We start from the raw sequence: 8288 nt of genomic DNA on the forward strand, positions 1-8288 counted from the left end.
CCTGCTGGGAACATATTCTTGAAAAAAATATGTTTGGGCTGACTTCCGCTTTAATGGCATTTTAAAAAAAGTAGTCAGTCATTTACAAAAGCATGACTTTCAGCTGGGGTTGCTTTCTGGCATTTAACTCTCTGAATAAGGGAAATTTTGTGTTCTTATTTAAAATGTCAGCAATGTAAAAAAAAAAAAAAAAAAAAAACCAGAACACAGGCACAATTACCGTTGTCAGTTTGTTCACAGCAGAATTTAATGGGAAAAGGGGAATGGGTAAAAAAGAGCGAAGCTATTCGTAGCCATTTTTTTCCTTGGCTGGTGAATGACCGTCCCGCATACCAACAGGTCCCTCACAACAAGCTTCGTCCCTGTGGAATGAAACAATCTTTGGGCGGGAGCTGTGGTTGATGGTGCAAACCTCCTCCGCTTCGAAAGTGCCTCGCTTGTTTGACAGAAGACTGCTTCTTTTGCTTCTCCCTTCAAACCAGAAAGCCCTCGTGCCAGCGGTTGCTCGGAATCAGCTTTCTACGAATTGCAGTGAAACACTTTGATACGAAACTCTCATGAGAAAAGTCTCACACTGCATCGCAAACAATGGCGGACGGCCCGAGACGAAAGTAAGCTCCAGTAAAAAAAAAAAAAAAAGAAAAAAAAAAAATTGCTGGATTTCACATGGAAGAAGAACGCGTTGTGCCTGCTGCACAGCCGTCCTCTCCTCCGTCCGTCCAACAAATTTTGGATGAACTACGAGGCAGAAGGTGGGCCAAGACCTTTCACTCTGCGGTCGGCCTTACCATTGCTCTCGGGACGTTACGGAAGCAGGCGCTCTGCTGCGCCGTTGCAAAATATAATAGGCGTATGCTCCTTCGCATGTGGGAGGCAGGTTGGTGCAAATTGCTAGGCCATGTGCTATTTTAATTTATCAGAGTATAACACGGGCGGCTGTCTGGCGTTAGCCCTGCGTGCTATACACAGTACAGAGCATGCAACTGAATATTTTTTCACCCCAAAAAACAGATATGTTCTAGTCTTAAAAGTATATTTAATATTATGGGTGAGCCACTGGAACATTAGTACAGTTTGAACATTAACTGCGTGCTTGAATATAGGAACATAAAACAATCTGTACTTGATTGAGTTAACTGAAAATCATTGCACAGGAAAGTTAAAAAAAATAAATAAAAAAAAATGCACCTGATTAAACCTTTAAAAACAAACCGTTTTTATAGATGGAATGCAAATCGACAGTGTTGCCTTAAAATGCAAGTTTCATTTGTTGCACACTTCTGACTCAAAACACTTGTTGTCCACAGAAAGGAAAAAAAAAGCGAAAGCCTCCCACAAAACACACGCACAAACATGTTTGTCGATTGTCTTCATAAGAAAAATGGCACTCTTTCACTGAAAATGTCTGTGAGCATGCTGTTCTGAACTTACACTCATTAGGTAACAGCAGGCATCATTTCAAATACTTGGCAGCCGGATCGGGCGAAGATCCAGAACCACTTTCAAGCTACAGTCAGTCCGCCCACTGAAAAAGCACTGTGCGAAACATTTATTCCGGTTAAAAGCCCGATCGGAATAAAAATGCTTCATGTTCACACCCTAATCGAAATATTCTGACCCAATCAAGCCCATTCCGATCCAGATTTTATTCCAAACGAGAGAGGTGGTTAATGATTGATTGTTAATCCGATCGGCGCGCATGAAAACACTTATTCGGAATAAGCGTCGGGAGAAGTTATTGCGACATTTCGGAATAAGCGTCGGGAGAAGTTATTGCGACATTTCGGAACAAAGCGCGGATGTCTGTGACGTCAGTATACATGTTTCTGTTATTCCCGGAAGCTAGTAGAAGCAGAGTGAGCAGGTGGAAGACTGAAGTCTTCCGTTTTATCTCCATTAGGACGTGTTAACTCGATGTAACAACGCAAACGGGAAAAAAAAAAAAAAACGTGAAATAACGCTAACGTTTAAAGCAGAAATGGATGGAGCGATGTTTTCTTGACACAGAGGTCGCTACGACTTCTTCGTCTTCTACTACTACTTCCGTTATATTTGGTCAATCCGCGCATGTCAAAAGAATTTGCTCCGATCAAAAGTGCGATGCACGAACACGCACGGTCCTAATCGGATCAATGTTTTTAGTGTCCGCGGGAAAAAAAAGTGCATCCGATCATAATTTGAATCCGAACTCCGATCGGATTAGATGCAATGCCGCTGCTGTCGTGTCAAAGTCAAAAGTTAAGCAGAGCTGCGTCAAATTTTGTTGGACGCATAGGTTAGGTTAGACAACCGGCACATACGGTACTTAATTGTCCCTGGTTGTCATGGTAACGGAAGATGGACTCACCCGTTGACCTAACAGTACTGTATAAACAAAAGGATCAAAGTTCAACGGTCGGAGGATGTTTTATAATATGCGGTTGGTCTGATGACTTTTCCACCAGGCTCCGACATGTGCTTCACGTGATTGACATCGAAACACAAACCCGAGTGAGACTGCAGTGTGTTAAAGTAGTTGCGGTTGGACGGGTGATGACTGAAAGGAAAAACCGCCATAAATTAGCGGGCAATCTTCAGTCGGTCCAAACGATGACAGAAATCCGCCTCCATCGTTCATTAATCAGAGCTCTTAAGTACACTTTATGATGACTTTTACGATGATTAAAAAGAAATGTTTTTAACATAACGTGAACATTGCGTAAGCAGCGAGCAAAATGTTTCATCGCAGCGTGTTTTTTAAAATCCCACTAGTGTATGTACTGTGGATAGAAGAAAAGTCTACACACCCTTTTCAAATTTTTTTTTTGTAATATAAAAAAAATTTGATCGAGATAAATCATTTAAAAACTTTTTGCACTACTGCGACCTATAAACTGTACAACTCGATTTAAAAAGGGAAGTAAAAGTTACAGTCACAATTGCCGCAATGTGGCTGCACAAGTGCGCACACCCTCTTGTATCTGGGGATGTGTTCAGAATTAACCAAATAAAATCAAACTCACGTTGAATAGGAGTCAGCACACACTTGCCATCTTTTAAAAAGTTCAGTTTGCCTTCCAAGCCGTGTTTCCATTTCCAACAGTGGCTACAAAGTTGAATTAAAACCTTCAGAGCTGAGAATATCCCAGCGCAGGATTTGCCCAACAAAGACTCAGATGTGAAGTTAAAGGGAAAGTCAAAAACGGGTGGTGCAGCAGTTTAGGTGATTTTATTGTGAACCAACTGAAAGCAACCGAAAGCAACCTGGGGATTAAATACTGACGAGAGAAGAAGGAACACCTGGACAAGACGCAAAGGGTTGAAGGGAACTGATTGGCTAAACACAAGGAGGTGGAAGGAGCACAGGTGGACACAATAAGCATAATGAGACGGACACACAAAAAAAGAAAAACATGAAAGTCAAACCCAACCAAGAAAACGTACAGACCACGACAGGTTTGTCACCAAAAGAATAAGATCCCGGGATATAAGCGGATGAAAAAGTTTCTTCCGGGGCTCTCCGTCTTGTTGTCCGCGCGGGATAAATTGGCCGATCGTTTGACCGTTTTAAACGGGCTTCCGTTGCCGTTTCTGTCTGAAAACTTCGACCGACTTGCACTCTCAACAACCCCCCCCCCCCCCCCCCCCCCCGGCTGAGTGATATTTGAAACGAAAGCCTTACCGCGGCCGGACTAAATGCGTCTCCTTTTAGGACCCGGAAGCTTTGGCCGTGGAAACCTCGTCATTGAAGCCTCACCGCAAAAATAGTCCATAGACGGAAAAAAATGGGCTCCTGACCATGCTTAATCCGTTTATTTTTCCAAGGTTGCCGTCTATCGTTTATCATCGACAAAATGGCCGTCCATCATAGACGGACGGATAAGACGGTCCGTCACATAAGCGGAATGCCCAACTCTGGTGGTTCCCCAGCAGGACGTACTAAACACATCCATTTGCATTTGTCCTGCTGAGTGAAGACCATAACATCTATTCCGTGTTTTTCTTGTGGTTGGTGATCCCATGAACATTTCCACATCGTAACTACATATGGATGTCCTCACATTACCTCGCAAACCACTTTGATTCTCCGTTGGTATGACTTGGAGTTTACCCGTGCGTTCCTGGCTGCAAAGTTGGATGAGAAAACAAGCTAATCTTTTCCAGATGTTCCCGCCGACTGCCCCCATTTGTCAAGCGTGTAAGGGGTCCAAAATGAAGAGGGAAAAAAAACAAAAAACCATGATGCTAAAGTTGATGTGAGTTTTCCACGGCGAGACGAGTGTGAAAATATACAGCCGTGTTTTGTGACCTCACTCGAATAGACAAAAACAAGACGCTGTCAGCGCAGACGTTTGGAATTTATGCTACCAGCAGACATTGTTTTCCTCTTGAAGAGGGGGAAGAAAAGATCATCACACTGAAATGACTTTTCCTGCTTGATATCCAATGAAATCAACAAATTCACCTTTGGGTTCTCAGAGGGTCTTCGCTCGTGACATTTTCCTAGCATGTCCGTCCGTCCTCGCATGTGCAGGCTTGTCACGCGAGGCAAGCTCATGTTTTCTTATCGCTGCGTTCAATGTCAGTAGCCAAGTGACGGCGGGGGACTCATTGAACACAAAGATGACCTTTTGATTAAAAAGGCAATGCTCGTTCTCGTCATTGCACATTAGTCAAGTCAAGTCACATTTATTTATGTAGCCCTTGATCACAGGAAAGTCTCAAAGGGCTTCACATATGCACCGGATCGTATACACGACGTCCCCTGATCTTAACCCCCAAGAGGGCGAGGAAAAACTAAGAAAAAAAAAAAAAAACATCTGGGGGGAAAAGTGAGGAAACCTTGAGAAGGGACCACAGATGGGGGGGATCCCCCTTTCCAGGATGATCAGGCTGCAAAGGATGCCGAGTGGGCAACATTGAACACACATCATTGTACCATACAGTGTTTGTTAAAGTGATGTGAAAGTGTACATTACAGAATAACAAAAATTGACAGGACGACTCGGTGTAGGGCCTCAAAGCACTTGGGGAAAGCCAGAAAACTGCAATACTGCAAAAAATCTGCCTCAAAGTTGCAGCTAAAGAATTAAACTGAGTTTGTGTTTTTACATTGACACCATAAAGAGGTTTTATCGGAGGTTGTTATCAGTAATAAGTTTTAATTAAATTATCATTCAAGTTGTTGTTTTTCTACATTTAAAGTGGAAGTCAAGCCAAAGATATTTTTTTCAAGAATATGTTCTATGCAAGCCCACTAGCTGAAACAAGGCATTCTGATAAATATTGCGTTTGAGGAATAAGAGTCCATCCACTTGTTTATAGCCATCTCCGGGGGCGGCCATTTTGTCACTTCTGTCGACTGAAAATGACATCACAACTACTCAGGGCTCAGGTGACGACCAATCACGGCCGACCGGTTTTCTGAATCTGAGCCGTGATTGGTCGTTGTGAGCGGTTGTGATGTCATTTTCAGTCGACAGAAGACAAAATGGCCGCCCCCGGAGATGGCTAAAAACGAGCGCATTTTGCTGCCTAACTTATATTCCACAAACGCAATATTTATCAGAATGATCTGTTTCAACTAGTGGGAACATATTCTTGAAAAAAATATGTTTGGGTTGACTCCCGCTCTAAGTGCAGTGTTAATCTTCAATCGGCATGTTACAACGGCTTACAATGCGAAATGATTAAAAATGTCTTGTTCTGATTAACAACTGGGCAACATGATGCTACTGTATTTTCCCTGTAAACATCTATTCATCCATCCATCCATTTTCCCTTGTGCTTGTCACAGCCCAGCTGTTCTACCCCAGCTGACATTGGCCGGAGACAGCGTACAAAATGCAATTGTGTACGTAAAAAAAGTGTGATGACTTATTTTTGGTGTAAAGGTTGAACCTGATCAAATAACCTAAACACATAAATCATGAGGGTTTTTTTTTTTATACCATTCTCGCAGTGGGTACCTTCAAGCTATAAAGCTGCTGGCAAATTCAGTGGCAAACCTTTAAAAAAGCCTGTGAGTATGCCCCCCCCCTCCCGCCCCCCAACACCCTGGCACCCGAGGCTGGAAACTCTCGCTGTGTCTGTCCGTGTTATAAAGTCATAGGATGATTGATTGCACAACAAATTCTCCTGGCTCTCCTGGCCTGTGGTGGAGAGAAAACAGAGTGCAGGTCAGAACGTTTCCAGACAAGGTTTAGCAGGATGAGTTTTTCACTTGCGTCTTCTGGTCCTCCAGTCGAAAGAACCACCAAACGTAGCGGCCGTCGATTTAGAGCTCCCTGTGAAGCTCAGGGCCAGAGACACTAGCTTTATGAGTCATGTACTCACTTGTCGTCATTAGCTCAGTGCTGAGAGCATCTATGAGGAAAGTAATAAGGAGATATAAGGCAACTAAGCTCTTATTTACAATGTCTGGAAACAGGAAATGTAACAATGCAAGACAACTTATTTTTTATATATGATATTATATATATATATATATATATATATATATATATATATATATGTAATCATTTGAATCAGGTGTGTTGGAGGAGAGAGACATCTAAAACAGGCTGGATAGGGGCTTTCGAGGACTGGACTTGGTTGTGTTTTTTTTTAATTTTTTTATTTTTTTTTGCTGGACAACAACAACACTCCCCTTGGTTTTTTTTCGTTTTTTTTGTGCAAAAGATTTAGCATTTTTCATGTTTGGGCAATATGAGAAAAAGCCACAGTGTCCCTGTAGTAAACACAAGCACAAGGATAACATACAAACCATAGGAAGGCCCTGAGTTGAGATTCAAACCTGCGCTCACTAAACTGAGGTCACATGTCATGCACGACGGCAGTTCAAACTCATGTTTTGTACGTTTCTCAAGCGTTAGTCAAATTCCAAATTTTCCAATTCAAAAAGACTTCGTTCTCGCGCGTGTATAAACGTTCGCCACGATAAACAAATACACTAGTGGACGGAAGACATGAAACTGTAAGCTGGGAAGTAAACGTGGGCCACAACATTCCCATGGAGGGTCCTCTTGTTTGAGGAAAACGGGTTCTACACAGGAAGTCCGCAATGTCCCTTATCTTGACCATCTGGTGCTGCTCTTGTGATGGCTGAGGGCATTCGTGTTTGTGATGGCTTTAATTGCAACTCCGGCTCAGGCGCGTTCATTTTTAGCTCAGGATGGATGGAGTGAGTAAGGAAGTGCTTGTAGAAATATCCCCTTCCTCAAATTGTGTGTTTTGCCTCTCTCGGACCTAGAAAAAGGATATACTATGAATGCTTGTGTATACAATAAATGCTGACTGGTAGTCGTGGTGGTTCGCAGAAGATGATGGTGACAGATAAGACAACAGGAACAAACCATGTTATTCGAATCATGTTATTATTCCAGGGTGGGAGTGGCGGGCGAGAGGCTCGAGTTACACTTTTGATAAAGGACACAAAAAATGGCGAACGGGCTACTTTCTGGTTGGAAATGGGAAATGTACTGACATTCTGTACTTGGGTAAAAGTACAATTACTTGTGTAAAAAATGACTTTGGTAAAAGTAAAAATACTCATTCGATGACTCACTCAAATAAAAGTAAAAAAGTGCAAGGTTTTAAGTAGGTAAATATTCAGTTACGTCAAGTTACATATCAGCCCGTTCCGCTTATCTAGCTAACTAAGGGTTCTCGCTTCATTCATGTTGCAATCCAAACCGGGCTTATACTCAAAATGTGCTGAATTAGAAGACAGAGTGCGACTGTAGATTCATCGTCTCTTCCGATCTGGAAGAAATACACACGGTGTTCCAAAAGTGATTGTACAATTATTTTATTTCATTTCAAATATCAGGTATGTTGTCCTCTTTGCGGTTCGAACAGGCAAATTAGAACCTACCCGAGTTGAATTTTGGGCGAAAGGCCGTGCCGCCTTTAATTAGCATCAAAATAGTTCTTAAAGTCAACGCATCTTCTCGCGTTTGTGGAATATGTGTTAATCCACTCGTTTTTAGCTATCTCTGGCGGCGGCCATTTTGTCTTCCGTCGACCGAAAATGACATCGCACCTGCTCACAACGACCAATCACGGCTCAGATTGAGAAAACAGGTCAGCCGCGATTGGTCGTTTGCGAGCGGCTGTGATGTCACTTTCAGTCGACAGAAGACAAAATGGCCGCCCCCAGAGATGGCTGAAAACGAGTGGATTTACATATTCCACAAACCGCAAAATTAATCCGAATGCCGTGTTTCAACCAGTGGGCCTGCTGGGAACATATTCTTGAAAAAAAATATGTTTGGGTTGACTTGTCGTACGGCGAGCATGGTAGTGTA

General features: G+C 42.7%; 1 long non-coding RNA gene across 1 annotated transcript; it reads right to left on the reverse strand.

Moving 5' to 3' along the window:
• Positions 1 to 222: 222 nt before the first annotated feature.
• On the reverse strand, positions 223 to 3213 carry LOC147149170 (uncharacterized). The gene is made up of 3 exons (XR_015086624.1): positions 3003 to 3213; positions 1432 to 1536; positions 223 to 519 (listed from the first exon to the last, which is right to left on the reverse strand). It is a non-coding gene; the product is annotated as an uncharacterized LOC147149170 (long non-coding RNA).
• Between the last annotated feature and the right edge of the window lie 5075 nt (positions 3214 to 8288).

Source organism: Filicampus tigris, chromosome 4 (genome assembly GCF_054856515.1).
Source record: "Filicampus tigris isolate MCC_2025a chromosome 4, RoL_Ftig_1.0, whole genome shotgun sequence".
In the NCBI taxonomy this organism is placed as follows: Eukaryota; Metazoa; Chordata; class Actinopteri; order Syngnathiformes; family Syngnathidae; genus Filicampus; species Filicampus tigris.